Genomic DNA, 22,206 nt, shown 5'->3' with positions numbered 1-22,206 from the left:
CATTTAATGCACCATCGACATCGGTATTAATGACAGACAGCAACGGCTTAGATTGAACAAAAATGTCTTGTTTAACCAATAATCTTATTATTAGCATCAAGTGATTCACAGAAAACGTGTTTAAACAAGATCTGGATGGGCGGACATGATTTCGAGCCCCGTCCCCCACAAATACGAAACAAGTAATATAACCTGTGCAGTACTCCGCAGGGTGACATTCTATGAAAGTATTTTTGATATAATTTCGTACACCGAAGTGAAAGGAAATTATGTTAAATCGAGCCCGATACAGAAATGGATTGTTTTCAGTAACGTCACAACTGAGGCAAAGGGTTTCAAAATTAGAGATACTTACGACAGAGTTAAAGTGACAGGATTTCCCTTCCAAACAAGGGACACCTCCCTAAAACCCTTGCCTAGATTTGAACGAATAGAGCTACTTTTTATTTGTTTCTATGACTTACGTCCCAGAAAAGAATATGAACGCCCGGTCAACGTAGTATCTCTTAGTTTATCTCAGAGGGTTAAGTGAATGAGTTGCTAGACTTGTACCGTAGTGTACGTTACCTCACGGTGAAAGAAAGATAGATGTCCCTTCCTTACCTATGTGGAATAATTAGTCGGTTAATTCCATGTTTCATGCATCGTATTCACAATTAATTTAAACGTGCGTATAGCTAGGGCCTCCCGTCGGGTACCCCGATCGCCTGAGGCAAATCTTTTCAGTTGACGCGACTTCGGTGAGTTGTGTGTCTGTGAGGAGACAGCACAACATCCAGTCCCCGAGCGAAGAAAATTTGGAACCGGTCGGAAATCGAACGCGGACCTGTCGCATGGCATTCAGCCGCGCTGTCTACTCAGCTATGAATACAAACATATTCAGAATAAACAATCAGATGTGGCTATAAAGATTATATTGATAACTTAGGAAAATCGGTGGTGGGATACTAGTCATTAACATATTTTTTATTGGCAACTTATTTTTATTTTCGAATACCTCTGTGGTACGGAAGTACTTATTAATGAAGACACCTACATTTGAAAGCACGTCTGTTGACCGTCAGACATTATATTTTCATGGGCAGATTAACAAAGAGTTTCATAGCCCTGTATTTCATTCCTTTTGGTGCCAAAGTTATTCTGACTAGAGGAAATAGCAGATGACTTTCACTGCTAGTATTGTACTAGTAAAAATATCTCTTATCCTCAAACTGCAATGGAGTGACAATAAAGTATATCAATGAATAAATTTATTTTTTACTTTTTTCTTTTCTACTCCAAGAAATGGAGTGTGCTGTTTGGAATGCAGCCCATTGTAGAGTTTGTGTCCTTTTTTGCCAGTTAGCAGACACGGTCGAAGTGGAGCTGAGGAATTCCCAGTCGGAATCAAGTAAACAGGAGAGGATTATCATTTTCAGATAACCTTGTTCGACACAGGTTGCAGTGCACCTATTTATAATTTATTCCTGGGACAATACTGTTTGTTGTCCGAGATACGGAGAAAGCACGCTTCTTTATTACTTTTCATTCCGTGCCCATAAATGCAATGCTGGCTGTTCCCGTGTGAACCAGTGACAAGCCAGGGACTTTTCAGCCAACTATTAAGCAAACTGGTAGTGTAGGTGCAGGGGAATCCCAACTGGTAAATTCGGGACTTTTGCCACAAAACCAGTTAAGCCAAGGGATTGGAAATACATTCATGTTCAGAAAAAAAACCACCTTGAACGACTACAGATAGGACATTCATATTCAGGGGACATTTACATTAGCATGTTCTGCAGAAATGGCAACGGCCTTCCGCAGTGGATACAACGGTTCCCGTGAGATCACCGAAGATAACCGCTGTCGGGCGTGGTCGGCACTTGGATGGGTGACCATCCGGGCCACCATGCACTGTTGCCATTTTTCGGGGTGCGCTCTCAGCGACGTGATGCCAATTGAGGAGCTACTCGACCGAATAGTTGCGGCTTCGGTCAAGAATACCGTCATAACGACCGGGAGAGCAGTGTGTGACCCCACGCCCCTCCTATCCGCATCCTCCACTGAGGATGACTCGGCGGTCGGATGGTCGCGGTAGCCCCCTCGTGGCCTGCAGATGGAGTGCTTTATGTTCTGCAGAAATCATTAACATTTCAGTTACTTCGGTTCGAGCATGTGTCTACATCTACATTTATAACCCGCAATCCACCCAACGGTGTGTGGCGGAGAGCACTTTACGTGCCACTGTCATTACCTCCCTTTTCTGTTCCAGTCGCGTAACGTTCGCGGGAAGAACGACTGCCGGAAAGCCTCCGTGTGCGCTAGAATCTCTCTAATTTTACATTCGTGATCTCATCGGGAGGTATAAGTAGGGGGAAGCAATATATTCGATACCTCATCCAGAAACGCACCCTCTCGAAACCTGGACAGCAAGCTACACCGCGATGCATAGCGCCTCTCTTGCAGAGTCTGCCACTTGAGTTTGCTAAACATCTCCGTAACGCTATCACGGTTATCAAATAACCCTGTGACGAAACGCGCCGCTTTTCTTTGGATCTTCTCTATCTCCTCTGTCAACCCGACCTGGTACGGATCCCACATCGATGAGCAATACTCAAGTATAGGTCGAACGAGTGTTCTGTAAGCCACCTCCTTTGTTGATGGACTACATTTTCTAAGGACTCTCTCAATGAATCTCAACCTGGCACCCGCCTTACCAACAATTAATTTTGTATGATCATTCCATTGCAAATCGTTCCGTACGCATACTCCCAGACATTTTACAGAAGTAACGGCGACCAGTGTTTGTTCCGCTATCATATAATCATACAATAAATGATCCTTCTTTCTATGTATTCGCAATACATTACATTTGTCTATGTTAAGGGTCAGTTGCCACTCCTGCACCAAGAGCCTATCCGCTGCAGATCGTCCTGCATTTCGCTACAATTTTCTAATGCTGCAACTCCTCTGCATACTACAGCATCATCCGCGAAAAGCCGCATGGAACTTCCGACACTATCTACTAGGTCATTTATATATATTGTGAAAAGCAATGGTCGCATAATACTCACCTGTGGCACGCCAGAGGTTACTTTAACGTCTGTAGACGTCTCTCCATGAGAACAACATGCTGTGTTCTGTTTGCTAAAAACTCTTCAATCCAGCCACACAGCTGGTCTGATATTCCGTAGGCTCTTACTTTGTTTATCAGGCGACAGTGCGGTACTGTATCGAACGCCTTCCGAAAGTCAAGGAAAATAGCATCTACCTGGAAGCCTGTATCTAATATTTTCTGGGTCTCATGAACATATAAAGCGAGTTGGGTCTCACACGATCGCTGTTTCCGGAATCCATGTTGATTCCTACAGAGTAGATTCTGGGTTTCCAGAAACGATACGCGAGCAAACAACATGTTCTAAAATTCTACAACAGATCGAGGTCAGAGATATAGGTCTATAGTTTTGCGCATCTGCTCGACGACCCTTCTTGAAGACTGGGACTACCTGTGCTCTTTTTCAATCATTTGGAACCTTCCGTTCCTCTAGAGACTTGCGGTACACGGCTGTTAGAAGGGGGGCAAGTTCTTTCGCGTACTCTGTGTAGAATCGAATTGGTATCCCGTCAGGTCCAGTGGACTTTCCTCTGTTGAGTGACTTCAGTTGCTTTTCTATTCCTTGGACACTTATTTCGATGTCAGCCATTTTTTCGTTTGTGCGAGGATTTAGAGAAGGAACTGCAGTGCGGTCTTCCTCTGTGCAACAGCTTTGGAAAAAGGTTTTTAGTATTTTATCTTTACGCGTGTCATCCTCAATGCCATCATCAACCCAGAGTGTCTGGATATGCTGTTTCGATCCACTTACTGATTTAACGTAAGACCAGAACTTCCTAGGAATTTCTGTCAAGTCGGTACATAGAGTTTTACTTTACAATTCACTGAACGCTTCACGCATAACCCTCCTTACGCTAACTTTAACATCGTTTAGCTTCTGTTTGTCTGAGAGGTTTTGGCTGCGTTTAAACTTGGAGTGAAGCTCTCTTTGCTTTCGCAGTAGTTTCCTAACTTTGTTGTTGAACCACGGTGGGTTTTTCCCGTCCCTCACAGTTTTACTCGGCACGTACCTGTCGAAAACGCATTTTACGATTGCCTTGAACTTTTTCCATAAACACTCAGCATTGTCAGTGTCGGAACAGAAATTTTCTTTCTGATCTGTTAGCTAGTCTGAAATCTGCCTCCTATTACTCTTGCTAAACAGCTAAACATTCCTCCCTTTTTTTTATATTCCTATTTACTTCCATATTCAGCGATGCTGCAACGACCTTATGATCACTGATTCCCTGTTCTGCGCTTACAGAGTCGAAAAGTTTGGGGTCTGTTTGTTATGAGTAGGTCCAAGATGTTACCTCCACGAGTCGGTTCTCTGTCCACAATGAGGTCGTTCCATACACCATTGCCGGCTAGCATGTTTCTGCACGTTCGTCAAAGTTGGACGACGAAGGGGACGAAGCCCACGTAACACTTGCCGTACAAAGTCGGCCGACTGTCACCCCTGATAGTGTACGATGTGTTCCACTGTTCCGTCAGAGCCGAAGAGCACGCAGATCTGTCCTGCAATGCCATTCGGATGAGGTGTCGATCTTATCGGGGAGTGGCCTGGGTTGTGCGACCTGATCCATTTCGTTGTGTGCTACGGCCTTGCGTGACCCGTTCTGCGCACACCCGTTGCACTGCCGAAACTTTGGTCCTACACGAGCAGCAGTTTCCGGGATGGATGCATCGCATTCTCTCACGTCAATAATGCGCCCTCCTTCAAACTCACTGACTTGACGGCAGGTTTCGCGAATGCGTCTGTGACGCATCTTGCGCGTCTGCTCAAGTCACACTGGCCCGTTACATTCGGTTTATAGCGACTACAGGCGCCGCAGGCACGTTTCACCGGTCGACGGTGTTGCTCCGCGATATCGATGTTCACCATGAATCCGCGGGCCGACGTGGTTCAACCGCTAATTATTTCTGCAGAATGTACTAAGGTATACAGGATGGTCCATTGATAGTGACTGGGGCAAATATCTCACGAAATAAGCGTGAAAGGAAAAAACTACAAGGGACGAAACTTGTCTAGCACGAACATGTAATAAAAAATGGGGGTTCCTACTTTAAAAAACGCAGTTGATATCCGTTTAACCTATGACAGCGCCATCTAGCGGGCCAACCATAGCGCCATCTGGTTTCCCACTTGGAGCTAGACATGTTTCATTCTTTGTAGTTTTTTCGTCTGACGCTTATTTCGTGAGATATTTGGCCCGGCCATGATCAATGGACCACCCTGTATATACAGGGTGATTCAAAAAGAATACCACAACTTTAGGAATTTAAAACTCTGCAACGACAAAAGGCAGAGCTAAGCACTATCTGTCGGCGAATTAAGGGAGCTATAAAGTTTCATTTAGTTGTACATTTGTTCGCTTGAGGCGCTGTTGACTAGGCGTTTTTGGTCCCTTTTTCTTCGAAGGTGCTACTGTAACTGGACTACAGTATCTGGAGATGTTAGAGAATTGGCTGTTCCCTCAGCTCGAACAAGAAGCACAACAATTCATATTTCAGCAGAATGGAGCGCCACCACATTGGCACTTATCTGTACGTAACTACGTGAACGTCAACTACCCGAGGCGATGGATCGGCCGCCAGGTAGCCCATGACAGAGCACTTCATCACTGGCCTCCAAGAAGCCCTGATATTACCCCCTGCGATTTTTTCTTGTGGGGGCATGTTAAGGATATGGTGTTTTGGCCACCTCTCCCAGCCACCATTGATGATTTGAAACGAGAAATAACAGCAGCTATCCAAACTGTTACGCCTGATATGCTACAGTGAGTGTGGAACGAGTTGGAGTATCGGGTTGATATTGCTCGTGTGTCTGGAGGGGGCCATATTGAACATCTCTGAACTTGTTTTTGAGTGAAAAAAAACCTTTTTAAATACTCTTTGTAATGATGTATAACAGAAGGTTATATTATGTTGCTTTCATTAAATACACATTTTTAAAGTTGTGGTATTCTTTTTGAATCACCCTGTATAATAGTGAAATGTAGTTAGCAAATATGAAAAGCTGTATTTATGGCTTATCGGCTTAAGATTATAATACTACTACAGAATGTCAACGTGCTATAACAGTAGACAAAGCTCAGGTTCAGAGAGAGTGAAGACAGAGAAAATGTACATCGGGTGGGAGAATTTGGAAATAGAAAGCAGAAAGTAGGAAATGGACAGAGAGAGATGTCAGGAGTAGATGGATAGAGAGCGAGTGGAGAAGATGGGGAGGAGGTGATGGGCAGAAAGAGGAGGAGAGAGAGGGGGCAGGAAGACATGGGGAGAGAACAGGGCGGAGAAGATGTACAGACAAATGCGGAGGAGGTTGTGGGCAGGGATGCAGGACAAGAGAAGGAGATGGTAAAGGAGAGGGGGTGAATATATATAAGGTACAGTTCCACCATCTATATCTAAGAACAGGTGCTTACTCGAGTGCAACTTTGTGTCAAAGTTTCAAAGGAATTGGTGAAGAACTTCTGGAAATTTACGATTTTCTACAAAGGAACATTTACATAAGACTAAAAAGTTGTGACCGAGGGCTCATTTGTTTCAATTTGAATTTGTAAACGGTCACTGAACCAAGCAGCCATGTTTAAACCTTTGTGCTTTTTTTCCGTTTAACCCGATTGTGCCAGAGCAACACGAGGCCAGGACCAGCTAAAAATACTAGTAAATCCCTAATGTCAGGTTTGCGTCGACACTGGAAGATGTCGGATAAGCGAACTGTAGCCGGGACCGTGCATCATGATCCATGGAGCAAGTTCGCCGTTTACATATTTTGAACTACTGGCCATTAAAATTGCCACACCAAGAAGAAATGCAGATGATAAGCGGGTATCCACAGGACACATATATTATGCTATTTTTGACATGTGATATCATTTTCACGCAATTTAGGTGCATATATCCTGAGAAATCAGTACCCAGAACAACCACCTCTGGCCGTAAAAACGGCCTTCATACGCCTGGGCATTGAGTAAAACAGAGCTCCGATGACGTCTACAGGTACAGCTGCCCATGCAACTTCAACACGATACCACAGTTCATCGAGAGTAGTCACTGGCGTATTGTGACGAGCCTGTTGCTCGGCCACCATTGACCAGACGTTTTCAATTGGTGAGAGATCTCGAGAATGTGCTGGCCAGGGCAGCAGTCCAACATTTTCTGTGTCCAGAAAGGCCCGCACAGGACCTACAACATACAGTCGTGCATAATCCTGATGAAATGTGGGGTTTCGCAGGGATTGAATGAAGGGTAGAGCCACGGGTCGTAACACATCTGAAATGTAACGTCCACTGTTCAAAGTGCCGTCAATGCGAACTAGAGGTGGCCGAGACGTGTAACCAATGCCACCTCATACCTCACGCCGGGTGATACGCCAGTATGGTGATGACGAATACACGCTTCCAATATGCGTTCAGAACCTGGATTCATCCGAAAAAGGGACGTTTTGCCATTCGTGCACCCAGGTTCGTCGTTGAGTACACCATCGCAGGCGCTCCTGTCTGTGATGCAGCGTCAAGGGTAACCACAGCCATGGTCTCCGTGCTGACAGTCCATGCTGTTGCAAACGTCGTCGAACTGGTTGTTGTCTTTCAAACGTCCCCATCTGTTGACTCAAGGATCGAGACGTGGCTGCAAGATTTGTTACAGCCATGCGGATAAGATGCCTGCCATCTCGACTGCTAGTGATACGAGGCCGTTGGGATCCAGCACGGCGTTCCGTATTACCCTCCTGAACCCACCGATTCCATATTCTGCTAACAGTCATTGGATCTAGACCAACGCGAGCAACAATGTCGCGATACGATAAACCGCAATCGCGATAGGCTACAGTCCGACCTTTATTAAAGTCGGAAACGTGGTGGTACGCATTACAACTCCTTACACGAGGCATCACAACAACGTTTCACCAGGCAACGCCGGTCAACTACTGTTTGTGTACGAGAAATCGGTTGGAAACTTTCCTCATGTCAGCACGTTGTAGGTGTCGCCACCGGCGCCAACCTTGTGTAAATGCTCTGAGAAGCTAATCAATTGCATATCACAGCATCTTCTTCCCGTCGGTGAAATTTCGCGTCTGTAGCACGTCATCTTCGTAGTGTAGCAATTTTAATGGCCAGTAGTGTATCTTGCAGCCTGGCGCCTCATTTATTACTTTTTGTTGACAAACTTGCAGACGCCCACTAGTGCAGCCCTCGACGTGTGTCTGTTGCAGCGTACATCGTGGTGGCGATGATCTCTCGGGACTACGAGCGGCAGCCGCGCGGCCGGCCCGGGGAGCGGCCTCTGCGGCCCTTCGTGGCCGGCCGCCCGCCGCGGCTGCCCCCGGACCTGGGGGGCGGGCAGGCGCTGCCGCCGCCCCCGTCCTACCAGGAGGCCACGGCGGCGCCGCCCCCAGGTGAGCGCGCGAGCGAGCCGTCCCAGCGTGCAGCGCGCAGCCGCCGCTGGCCAGCCACATCGCGCGGCATTTGTTTGGCTTTCCTTCAGTGGTACTATGTGTTCAGTACACCGTACCGTCATCCTTGCCACACGATACATCATAAAACAAAAACAGTAAACAGTATGGTAGGCCCATTAGCATCTACGAGGCGTTAAAGATTAAGCTTATCCATTACGGATGTTTAAGAACCCGTGACTGTTTATTCAACGTAAATACGTGAAACTGCAACCAGTCACTTTTTGAAATAGTATTTTTTCCGTTAACCGCTTTAGAAACTTTTTCGGGCTCATAACCTTTTCGGACTTATCTTCAGATGGTGAACAGGAGGTTATTTAGCTATTTCAGAGCATACTGCTGGCTGAAACTTCCTGGCAGATTAAAACTGTGCGCCGGACCGAGACTCGAACTCGGGACATTTGCCTTTCAAGGGCAAGTGCTCTACCAACTGAGCTATCCAAGCACGACACACGACACGTCCTCACAGCTTTACTTCTGCCAGTACCTCGTCTCCTACCTTCCAAACGTCACAGAAGTTCTCCTGCAGAACTACCACTCCTGAAAGAAAGGATATTGCGGAGACATGGCAGAAGTAAAGCTGTGAGGACGAGGTGTGAGTCGTGCTTGGGTAGCTCAGTTGGTAGAGCGCTTGCCCGCCAAGGGCAAAGGTCCCGAGTTCGAGTCTCGGTCCGGCTTACAGTTTCGATCTGCTAGGAAGTTTCATATCAGCGCACACTTCGCTGCAGAGTGAAAATCTCTTTCTGGAAACATCCCCCAGGCTGTGGCTAAGCCATGTCTCCGCAATATCCTTTCTTTCAGGAGTGCTTGTTCTGCTAGGTTCGCAGGAGAGCTTCTGTAAAGTTTGGAAGGTAGGAGATGAGGTACTGGCAGAAGTAAAGCTGTCAGGACGGGGAGTGAGTCGTGCTTGGGTAGCTCAGTTGGTGGAGCACTTGCCCTTGAAAGGCAAAGGTCCCGAGTTCGAGTCTCGGCCCGGCACACAGTTTTAAACCGCTAGGAAGTTTCATATCAGCACACACTCCGCTGCAGAGTGAAAATCTCTTTCTGGCATAATGCTGGCTCTGTGACAAGAAAATGAAACGTGCTTTAATGCACCGCCATGAGTATTTTTTTATATGTTTATTTGGATCAAGAGTTTAGTTTTGTACTTACTCCGACAGTATGTATGGCTTTTGTTGTAATATGCATCTGTCTGCTTCCATTGTGATGGACAGTTGGTAACACATCACTCTCTTTTACAGAACAGGTATGGATATTCAAATATTCAAATGACCGTCAGCGCTATGGGACTTAACATCTGAAGTCATAAGTCCCCTAGAACTTAGAACTACATAAACCTAACTAACCTAAGTACATGACACACGTCCATGACCGAGGCAGGATTCGAACCTGCGACCATAGCGGTCGCGCGGTTCCAGACTGAAGCGCCTAGAACCGCTCGACCACGTCGGCCGGCTGTATAAATATTCCAGCGCATTCGTGTTAATGCTAGTCAAGAGTAAAGTACTTGCCCATAAAGTGACTGCGTTTAATGATAAGAATAGAAATCCCCCCATGAACCATACACCTTGCCGTTGGTGGGGAGGCTTGCGTGCCTCAGCGATATAGATGGCCGTACCGTAGGTGCAACCACTACGGAGGGGTATCTGTTGAGAGGCCAGACAAACGTGTGGTTCCTGAAGAGGGGCAGCAGCCTTTTCAGTAGTTGCAGGGGCAACAGTCTGGATGATTGACTGATCTCCCCTTGTAACACTAACCAAAACAGACTTGGTGTGCTGGTACTGCGAACGGCTGAAAGCAAGGGGAAACTACAGCCGAAATTCTTCCCGAGGGCATGCAGCTTTACTGTATGGTTAAATGATGATGGCGTCCTCTTGAGTAAAATATTCCGGAGGTAAAATAGTCCCCCATTAGGATCTACGGGCGGGGACTACTCAAGAGGACGTCGTTCTCAGGAGAAAGAAAACTCGCGTTCTACGGATCGGTGCGTGGAATGCCTGATCCCTTAATCGGGCAGGTACGTTAGAAAATTTAAAAATGGAAATGGATAGGTTGAAGTTAGATATAGTTGGAATTAGTGAAGTTCGGTGGCATGAGGAACAAGACTTTTGGTCAGGTGAATACACGGTTATAAGTACAAAATCAAATAGGGGTAATGCAGGAGTAGGTTTAATAATGAATTAAAAAATAGGAGTGCGGGTAACCTACTACAAACAGCATAGTGAACGCATTATTATGGCCAAGATAGACAGGAAACCCACGCCTACTACAGTAGTACACGTTTATATGCCCACTAGCTCTGCAGGTGACGAAGAAATTGATGAAATGTATGATGAGATAAAAGAAATTATTCAGGTAGCAAGGGAGACGAAAATTTAATAGTTATTGGTGACTGGAATTCGAGAGTAGGAAAAGGCAGAGAAGGAAACGTAGTAGGTGAATATGGAATGGGACTAAGAAATGAAAGAAGAAGCCGCCTGGTAGAACTTTGCACAGATCACAACTTAATCATACCTAACACTTGGTTTAAGAATCATAAAAGAAGGCTGTATACATGGAAGAAGCCTGGAGATACTGACAGATTTCAGATAGATTATATAATGGTAAGACAGAGATTTAGGAACCAGGTTTTAAATTGTAAGACATTTCCAGGGGCAGATGTGGACTCTGACCACAATCTATTGGTTATGAACTATAGATTAAAACTGAAGAAACTGCAAAAAGGTGGGAAATTAAGGAGATGGGACCTGGATAAACTGACTAAACCAGAGGTTGTACAGATTTTCAGGGAGAGCATAAGAAAACAATTGATAGGAATGGGGGAAAGAAATACAGTAGAAGAAGAATAGGTAGCTTTGAGGGATGAAGTAGTGAAGGCAGCAGAGGATCAGGTAGGTAAAGAGACGACAGCTAGTAGAACTCCTTGGGTAACAGGAGAAATATTGAATTTAATTGATGACAGGAGAAAATATAAAAATGCAGTAAATGAAGGAGGCAAGAAGGAATGCAAACGTCTCAAAAATGAGATCGACGGGAAGTGCAAAATGGCTAAGCAAGGATGGCGAGAGGACAAATGTGAGGATGTAGAGGCTTATCTCGCTTGGGGTAAGATAGGTAGATACTGCCTACAGGACAATTAAAGAGACCTTTGGAGAAAAGAGAGCCACTTGTATGAATATCAAGAGCTAAGATGGAAACCCAGTTCTAAGCAAAGAAGGGAAAGCTGAAAGGCGGAAGGAGTATATAGAGGGTCTATACAAGGGCGATGTATTTGTGGACAATATTATGGAAATGGAAGAGGATGTAGATGAAGTTGAAATGGGAGATACGATACTGCGTGAAGAGTTTGATAGAGCACTAAAAGACCTGAGTCGAAACCAAGTCCCAGGAATAGATAACATTCCATTAGAACTACTGACGGCCTTGGGAGAGCCAGTCCTGACAAAACCCTACCATCTGGTGAGCAAGACGTGTCAGAAGGCGAAATACCCTCAGACTTCAAGAAGAATATAACAATTCCAATCCCAAAGAAGGCAGTTGCTGACAGATGCAAAAATTACCGAACTATCAGTTTAATAAGTCACGGCTGTAAAATACTAACCCGAATTCTTTACAGACGAATGGAAATACTGGTAGAAGCCGACCTCGCAGAAGATCAGTTTGGATTCCGTACAAATGTTGGAACACGTGAGGCAATACTGACTTTACGACTCATCTTAGAAAATAGATTAAGGAAAGTCAAACCTACGTTTCTAGCATTTGTAGACTTAGAGAAAGCTTTTGTCAATGTTGACTGGAATACTCTCTTTCGGTTTCTGAAGGTGGCAGCGGTGAAATACAGGGAGCGAAAGGCTATTTACAATTTGTACAGAAACCAGACGGCAGTTGTAAGAGTCGAGGGGCATGAAAGGGAAGCAGTGGTTGGGAAGGGAGTGAGTCAGGGTTGTAGCTTCTCCCCGACGTTATTCAGTCTGTATATTGAGCAAGCAGTAAAGGAAGCAAAAGAAAAATTTGGAGTAGGTATTAAAATCCATGGAGAAGAAATAAAAACTTTGAGGTTCGCCGATGACATCGTAATTCTGTCAGAGACAGCACAGGACTTGGAACAGCAGTTGAACGGAATGAACAGTGTCTTAAAAAGGAGTATTAAGATGAACATCAACAAAAGCAAAACGTGGATAATGGAATGTAGTCGAATTAAGTCGGGTGACGCTGAGGGAATTAGATTAGGAAATGAGACACTTAAAGTAGTAAAGAAGTTTTGCTATTTGGGGAGCAAAATAACTGATGATGGTCGAAGTAGAGAGGATATAAAATGTAGACTGGCAATGGCAAGGAAAGCGTTACTGTAGAAGAGAAATTTGTTAACATCGAGTATAGATTTAAGTGCCAGGAAGTCTTTTTCTGAAAGTATTTGTATGGAGTGTAGCCATGTATGGAAGTGAAACATGGACGATGAATAGTTTGGACAACAGAAGCTTTCGAAATGTGGTGCTACAGAAGAATGCTGAAGATTAGATGGGTAGATCACATAACTAATGAGGAGGTATTGAACAGAATTGGGGAGAAGAGGAGTTTGTGGCACAACTTGACAAGAAGGAGGGACCGGTTGGTAGGACCTGTTCTGAGGCATCAAGGGATCACAAATTTAGCATTGGAGGGCAGCGTGGAGTGTAAAAATCGTAGAGGGAGACCAAGAGACGAATACACTAAGCAGATTCAGAAGGATGTAGGTTGCAGTAAGTACTGGGAGATGTAGAAGCTTGCACAGGATAGAGTAGCACGGAGAGCTGCACCAAACCAGTCTCAGGACTGAAGACCACAACAACAAAAATTTTTTCCATGAACCGGTTTAGGAACTTTTTCGGGTTCATAACCTTTTCAAGCTTATCTTCAGATGGTGAACAGGAGGTTATATAGCTATTTCAGAGTATAATGCTGGCTCTGTGACAAGAAGATGAAACGTGCTTTAATGCACCGCCATGAGTATTTTTTTATATGTCAATTTGGCTCAGGAGTTTAGTTTTGTACTTACTCCGACAGTATGTGCGGCTTTCGTTGTTAATACGCATCTGTTTGCTTACATTGTGATGGACAGCTGGTAACACGTCACTCTCTTTTACAGAATAGGTTTGGATATTCAAATGGCTCTGAGCACTATGGGACTTAACTTCTGAGGCCATCAGTCCCCTAGAACTTAGAACTACTTAATCCAAACTAACCTAAGGACATGATACACATCCATGCCCGAGGCAGGATTCGAACCTGCGAGCATAGCGGTCGCAGACTGAAGCGCCTAGAACCCCTCGACCACATCTGCCGGCTGTATGGATATTCCAGGGCATTCATGTTAATGCTAGTCACGAGTAAAGTACTTGCTCATAAAGTGGCTGTCTTATATGATAACATAAGAATAGAAATAACACGCCAGATCATTTGGAATTGTTCTTGCAGTAATTTATTTATTTCTTTTATTTTGGGCATTGATGTTAACGCCAGTTCTGATTAAAGTATTTGCCCATACATGGACTCTAATATTTGTAAAGAGAAATAAGTAATATCTCTGAGTGAAGTAGGCCTACGTCATATCTTTGTGTGAAGATCTTTCCAACAAGTAACAGTTGGATAGCACGCACTCGATTCTGGAAAAGTTTCGTTATTCCAGTGTATGTGAATACACATTCCGTAAAAGTGAGTGATGTAATACCAGCTGTCCGTCACGATGCAAGCAGAAAGATGGATATTAACAACAGAAGCCGCCCATACTGTCGCATTAAGTACAAAACTAAACTTTGGATCCAAATCGACATATAAACAAACTCATGACGACATATTAAAGCATGTTCCATCTGATACGCCTGCTAAACCCGCTGGGCACAAGTTATTAGGATTGTGGAAAGGGCCAAATAAGGTTGGGCTCAGTTTCAACTTAAAATTGTAATTTATTGTAATTTAATAACACATCTACAACCAAAGCGGCACATAGCCGAACTTTTACACTTACGAATTCCAAACTCGAAATCTTTCACGGCTGAAGGCCTCCAAACAAGAAATCTTAAAAATCAACATAGTAAATTTCAAGTGACTGAAAACAGGCAGTTGCAGTTACAAATAAAATAAAAATCACAGCTAGGCTAAAAGCCTCAAGGCAAGATTGAATAGACAAACATAAACAAGATGCAATACAAGTGGTTGAAAGGCCACAATAAAATTTTCAAAATTTTGAAATAAATTACCATAACCTTTCAAAGGCCCAATGTTTAAGCTTGAAAGGTAATTTTTAGAATAAGGTTCCAAAAGTTTAAAAAAAATATAACCATAAGCCATAAATTTTAAGTAGCTGAAACCGGACTAAAAGAAAAGACAACACAACGGCAATAACCTTTCAGCAAATATCCACTTGCCGGAATTCAAACTTACTTACATAAAACAGAGTAAAACAAAGAATTTTTCTTTTCTCATTGGCTATGATAGATTAGAAACAGACATTTAAATACTGGTGAGAAATATAGTAGAGACAACAGCACTCAGAAGCCTCCAGGGGGTTGGTCTGACCTCGTTCACTTAGGTGAGACACGTGGTGAGCCCAATTACACTTGATCCGTCGGAACCCAACCAAGGGACAGCCACGGACCGACCGACAAACGACTTGTTTGCCACCAATCGGTACATGAGAATTCAAACACAAAATGTTATGGGCGTGATTATCCACAATCAAATATGTATATGTAATAAGCTGTCAAAACTACACACTGTGCTGGACAGCGACAACAGATAAGGAAAGGACACTGCCTGATATTACGTTAGTGGCCAGGGCAGGTAACTGGAACACTGACGGCCACAAGGCAGAAAATTCTGCTGGTGCACTTGAATTGTAGTCAACCAATATACAGTACCGGCCATTAAAATTGCTACACTACGAACATGACGTGCTACAGACGCGAAATTTAAGCGACAGGAAAAAGATGCGGTGATATTCAAATGATTAGCTTTTCAGAGCATTCGCACAAGGTTGGCGCCGGTGGCGACACCTACAACGTGCTGACATGAGAAAAGTTTCCAGCCGATTTCTAATACAGAAATAGCAGTTGACCGGCGTTGCCTGGTGAAACGTTGTTGTGATGCCTCGTGTAAGGAGGAGAAATGCGTACCATCACGTTTCCGACGTTGATAAAGGTCGGATTGTAGCCTATCGCGATTGCGGTTTATCGTATCGCAACATTGCTGCTCGCGTTGGTCGAGATCCAATGACTGTTAGCAGAATATGGAATCGGTGGGGTCAGGAGGGTAATACGGAACGCCGTGCTGGATCCCAAAGGCCTCGTATCACTAGCAGTCGAGATCACGGGCATGTTATCGGCATGGCTGAAACGGATCGTGCAGCCACGTCTCGATCCGTGACTCAACAGATGGGGACCTTTGCAAGACAACAACCTTCTGCTCGAACAGTTCGACGACGTTTGCAGCAGCATAGACTATCAGCTCGGAGACCATGGCTGCGGTTAACCTTGACGCTGCATCACACACAGGAGCGCCTGCGATGGTGTACTCAGCGACCAACCTGGGTGCACGAATGGCGAAAAGTAATTTTTTCAGATGAATCCAGGTGCTGTTTAGAGCATCATGATGGTAGCATCCATGTTTGGGACATCGTGGTGAACGCACATTGGAAGCGTGTATTCGTCATCGCCATACTGGCGTATCACCCGGCGTGATCGTATGGGATGCTATTGGTTACACGTCTCGGTCACCTCTTGTTCGCATTGACGGCGCTTTGAACAGTGGACGTTACATTTCAGATGTGTTACTACCCGTCGCTCTACCCTTCATTCGATCCCTGCGAAACCCTACATTTCGGCAGAATAATGCACGAACGCATGTTGCAGGTTCTGTATGGGCCTTTCTGCATACAGAAAATGTTCGACTGTTGCCATGGCCAGCACATTCTGCAGATCTCTCACCAATTGAAAACGTCTGGTCAATGGTGGCCGACCAACTGGCTCGTCACAATACGCCAGTCACTACTCTCGATGAACTGTGGCATCGTGTTGAAGCTGCATGGGCAGCTGTACCCGTACACGCCATCCAAGCTCAGTTTGACTCAATGCACAGGCGTATCAAGGCCGTTATTACGGCCAGAGGTGGTTGTTCTGGGTACTGATTTCTCAGGATCTATGCACCCAAATTGCGTGAAAATGTAATCACATTTCAGTTCTAGTATAATATATTTGTCCAATGAATACCTGTTTATCATCTGCATTTCTTCTTGGTGTAGCAATTTTAATGGCCAACAGTGTACTTAATTCCACCGCATGGCTGCTAAATTTCAGCAATATAAACACTGTGTTGCTCACAGGAAAACCTCCCCGACAGCGAACCACCGAAACGAACCACACAACATGAATGGACGTAGCTTGGGTACTTGAAACCGCTACTCAACTTTGACGTCCTGGGTCGGTGAGCCACGAAGCTCGTAGCGATCGGACAGCTCCACACACGCTCTGACACTACGCAGGGGCCGCCAGCGGACCCAGCCTACTGCACCGCACAGAGATAACTTTCCTGGTCCGCAGCAACCGACCGACTCCTCTCAGAATGCCGACAAAACCTAAAATAGTCGTCAGTGGAAATAATGGCAACTATACACACAAGCTGACAAACACTTGCACGAAGACCTGATCGATACCCAACAGTAACTAAACACACACGAAGACAAATCGGGTGTCTATGCACACACACAGACAGCCGACTCTTGAACGATCGGCGAGCCAAAACGCGTCGTCCAGTAGGATGACCGACAGACGATCCACCAAGACCGTGGCTCGGCTCAAGTGATGCTTGGCGGCAATGGTCGGGCGAGCCATGTCGACGCAGACCTCACAGCTCCAACTCGACTGCACTAGAACGGAATTGCAACCCCCCGGCTGGCAGGTCCGGACTGCACTCCAGACGCGTTCCAACTGACTGGCAGACCCCACTCGTGACCCGAACCCCCCTTACACAAACAACGACCTGGAAATAATAAGTCGAGCAAAGGTACTACGAGAGGGCATATATCGATACCCGCTACTAGCGCCGATCACTGTCAGGCAAAGCAGCAACTCATTGACAGTAGTAATTTAACTTAACGTAGTGAAATGGAAATACGTTAAAAACAGGGTGTAAAATACATGATGGAGGGAACACGAGCTACGCACGACTCACCATCTTCTTGTCACAGAGTCAGAGCCCAACATCATGATCTGAAATTGCTATTCAACCTCCTGTACACCATCTGAAGATGAGCCTAAACAGATTCGAAAACCATTTCATGGAATGAAGCAGTCGAAATTTGACTTAACGATAATAACTTTAACAGAGACAACGGTTGTGCACTTAGCAACACCTGGAAGAGTGCACTGGATAAAGAAAAATCGCAGAGGAAAACTTCCCGCACTTTACCTCCTGATTCAAGGGACGGCGCTGCAAGCAACGCGGGATAGGAACTACGCGCCACATCGCTGTTGCTATGACGTATTCCAGCCAATCAGAAGCCGTATTTGCATATAAAAGTGGGAGCCTCGCCAGTTTACGACAGGGAGTTTTAGCCCTGATGACGACCATTGAGGTAGTGGTGGAAAGCTTGGAGTTTTATCCTGAATTGACGCGGCATGTACACCGAGAGACTTTTATTCAAGAAATATGTCGCGAAAGACTTCGTAGCCATTTCATGGAATAACTGTTCAAAAAAAGTGACTGGTTGTAGTTTTATGTATTTAAACCTACGAGGCATGTTTTTAGAATAAGAAGAATTTTGAAATGTGGCCGTTGGAGCTTCCGCCGCCGTGTGTGTGTGCAGGAAATGCTACGAATTTTGTAATGGGTGGAAAATGGTACAGAAAATTTAAAGAAAAGATGGCCCTACAACTGTGCGAAATGCAAAAGTAGTTAGCGTCATCCGTCATTACTGATGATGAGGTCTAGAAAGATGATAAAACAACATAACAGTTTATTGGACGGGCATCCACATGTTTTGCATGTTGGATAAAAACCGCTGCACCTGTTATTAATCCTGTTAATCCTTTATTAAAGCCACGACTAGTTTCGTAATTTAAATTACATCATCAGATGAAGATATGAATAAAGAGGAGAAAGAGACCGTGAGCACTAACGCTAAGACCATACCAGAGTAATGAAAAGTGTCTGCGGGACAGAATACATACATTATAGTGGTCAACCCACGTTCAAAGCCCTATCCCCGGATTTCTTTAAAATTTGGGAAATTTCGCACAAAGCGATACTTATGGATTAAACCGCAGAAATGAAGCTGGACCGTGTGAACAAATGGGATGAGAGAAATTATTATAAAAAGCACCTGCAAGAGAGAGGAAGAGAAGGGGAGGAAACAAAGTATAGACTAAACAGTTCCTCAGCTGAAACCGCGCCTGGACAGAACGCTGCGAATGCCGCACTCGAATTGACTTGATGTTTCCTATCAAGTAAACATTTCGTTTCATTATGCTGTGTCCAGATAGATTCAGTACTCTTCATCAGTCATCAAATCATTGACATTCTTCTGTAGCCCACATTGCGAAAGCTTCCATTCTCATCTTGTATCAACTGATTATTGTCCACATTTCACTTCCACACATCGCCACACCCCAATAACCAGTCTCTCAATTTTGAAGTTATGACTCATTGAGCTTATGGGTTTCATAATATTTACAACTGTCAGCACCTGCCTTCTTTGAAACTCGGATTACTGAATTCTTGGGATGCGTTTCGTCTAATGCAACTAAGTGAAAGGCTGTTTTTATTTTGCCACACGCATTTCGCTCCTTTCTGTTTGTGAAGCATCTTCAGTGCCCTTTAATGTAGTTTAATTTTGTATATAATATATGCATACACAATAACAATTACGCATTTGTTAGCGCATTAGATATTTTTGTTATTATTTTGTTGTTTCGTGAGAAACGACTTTTGTAGCACGAGTTTCATCATACTAAAGTAGTATTTGTTTCTTCTTAGGATTTGTGATGTTATTAATGCATATTTGCAGTAATAGAGTTGTTCTTAGATGGTTTTCTTGCTCACGATGTTCAATTTTCGGAGCTTTACAAACACATTTCGCCTTAACACGTCACTTTCACTAATTACTGCGTTTTGATTTACTTTGTTAACTATATGGCAACTGTCGCTCTGTGTTTATTGTTCGTGTTTTGTTTATGTTGTAGTGTTTGTATGTAGTTTAGTATTCTTTGTGTGTGTGTGTGTGTGTGTGTGTGTGTGTGTGTGTGTGTATGTTTCTTTTTCCGTGTGTGTGTTTCTTTTTCCTTTTGTTGTTATATTATTATTATTATTCTTTCCTTTCTCAGACGTTATGTCTGGTTAAAAATGGAAGGTGACGCAGACCTTGATCAAGCGTGACTTCCGTTTAACTGTACGGTATATGTTACATTGCATTTAGGAACTTTCGGGTAATTGAACATGTATCACTAATTGCAGATTTCTGTAGTTGCATATATACGTTTGGATGTAGCTGTATTGCGTTGATGTACTGGTGGATATTGTGTGGTATGACTCCTGTAGTTGATAGTATAATTTGTATAATGTCAACTTTATCCTGATGCCACATGTCCTTGACTTCCTCAGCCAGTTGGATGTATTTTTCAATTTTTTTTCTGTTACCTTCTGTATATTTGTTGTATTGGGTATGGATATTTCGATTAGTTGTGTTAATTTCTTCTTTTTATTGGTAAGTATGATGTCAGGTTTGTTATGTGGTGTTGTTTTATCTGTTATAATGGTTCTGTTCCAGTATAATTTGTATTCATTATTATTATTATTACGTCCGTCTCTACAATGCCGTACGATCATTTCATTTCATTATTATTATTATTATTATTTAGTCTGAATATATTGTACATCTTTGTTGTTATTGTTACTGTATTCTTGGGATCTGGTTCATCTTCTTCTTGAAGTCTGAGTATATTTTGACTGTCTAATATATGTTTCGTACTACATGGAATACACTGCCAGAAAATAAAGCAGCACACCTGAAAAGAGGACGGGGATTTTCACCCGATGACGGCGTGTGCCTCCTGTGGGGTATTAGATGTATTGTCACTGTTTCAGGGTCGTCCATCAACAGACAAAATGGTTCAAATGGCTCTGAGCACTATGGGACTCAACATCTTAGGTCATAAGTCCCCTAGAACTTAGAACTACTTAAACCTAACAAACCTAAGGACATCACACACACCCATGCCCGAGGCAGGATTCGAACCTGCGACCGTAGCAGTCCCGCAGTTCCGAACTGCAGCGCCAGAACCGCTAGACCACCGCGGCGGGCCATCAACAGACAGTGCAGTGGCATAGCAATCAGAGCGTCAACTGTGTCAACTGGTTAATAGGGAACATTCTTCAGCCAGAGGGCTCAGTGTGGTGCATACACTGAAACGAGTAGACATGCCACGGAGACGCAGTTTTGATTCTTTCAAACAAATGAATGAGTGTGAAAGGGGTTAAATTTTGGCCTTCCAAGTGACGAGATGATCCTTTGGGAGAGCTGACACACAAGTTGGTCGTACTCCGTGTGTCATTTGTGGAATGATGCTGCTATCAGTGGTCGCGTGATTATTCTTACATCTGTAAACGACTCTCTGCATGTTCACGCAGCACATACGCTCTCCAGGGTCGTCCTATTGTAAGGACAGCAGCGGAAGATCGTACAGCTACCAGAGTGCAGATAAGAGCGCTTTTGAGTCCAGACGTGTCGACATGACCTGTTGCGAACTGGTAATTAGCAGTGGGAGTACTGGCATGCACATCTCTAGCCAGTCTTCCACTCACACCACAGTACTGACGTACACAGCTTGACTGGTGCCATCAGAGGATCACTTGGAAGATGGGACCGCGCACTTTGGTCTTCAGCAATGAGAGAAGATTCTGCCTGCAGGCAAGTGATGGTCGACTGTGTGTACGGCGTAGACCTGGTGAGCGAGCACTGTCTCACAATGTGCAATCGTCCAAGACACAATGGCTTCACTCTGGGCAGTATCCGATACACTACAACTCTCGTTCACGTTTGGTATTTCTTCATGAGATGCTAACTAGCGCTCTCTGCATGTAGAATAGCATTAGACCCGTTCTTTTGCCATTATTGCAACAGGAAGGTAATGTGTTGTTACAACGGGATAACGCACACCCACGGACTGACCATGAAGCTCAATGTGCTCTATAAGATGGGCGGCAGCAACTTCCCTGTCCAGCACGATCTCCATACTTGTCTCCAGTGTGGGATATAATGGGACGAGACGTGATTTGTGCGACTTGTCAACCGACATCTCTTACAGAGCTATGTGAACAGGTCGAGCAGGTGAGGCATAACACATCCGAGGGCAGTATTCGCCATTTTTACGATCGACTGGATGCCAGATTCAGTGCCTTCATTGCTGCCCACAGAGGCTACACCGCGTACTAATATGGGTGTTTCAACATGGGTCGATACCTGGAACCTCTGTAGGCGCCCCTGTGGTCCCGGTCGCCTACGGTGGACTGGATGGCCGAGCAGTGACCTAGACTGGATGGCCGAGCAGTGACCTGGACTGGAGGCCGAGCAGTGACCTCTCCAGTTGTCAGGGTGCTAGGAAATGACTGTGGACGCGCCAGAAACGCCAAAGAAACATTATTAATTCAT

At 44.6% G+C, this 22,206-nt stretch overlaps 2 non-coding genes across 2 annotated transcripts; one reads left to right on the top strand and one right to left on the bottom strand.

The window, feature by feature from the left end:
• Positions 1-8,898: 8,898 nt before the first annotated feature.
• On the bottom strand, positions 8,899-8,973 carry Trnas-uga. The gene has a single exon. It is a non-coding gene; the product is annotated as a tRNA-Ser (tRNA).
• Positions 8,974-9,432: 459 nt separating this feature from the next.
• Positions 9,433-9,507, top strand: Trnas-uga. Its single transcript has one exon. It is a non-coding gene; the product is annotated as a tRNA-Ser (tRNA).
• Positions 9,508-22,206: the final 12,699 nt, after the last annotated feature.

This window comes from Schistocerca piceifrons, chromosome 5 (assembly GCF_021461385.2).
Source record: "Schistocerca piceifrons isolate TAMUIC-IGC-003096 chromosome 5, iqSchPice1.1, whole genome shotgun sequence".
Lineage (NCBI taxonomy): Eukaryota > Metazoa > Arthropoda > Insecta > Orthoptera > Acrididae > Schistocerca > Schistocerca piceifrons.
Note: the sequence above shows the minus strand (reverse complement) of the source record. Positions and strands in the feature narration are given on the sequence as shown.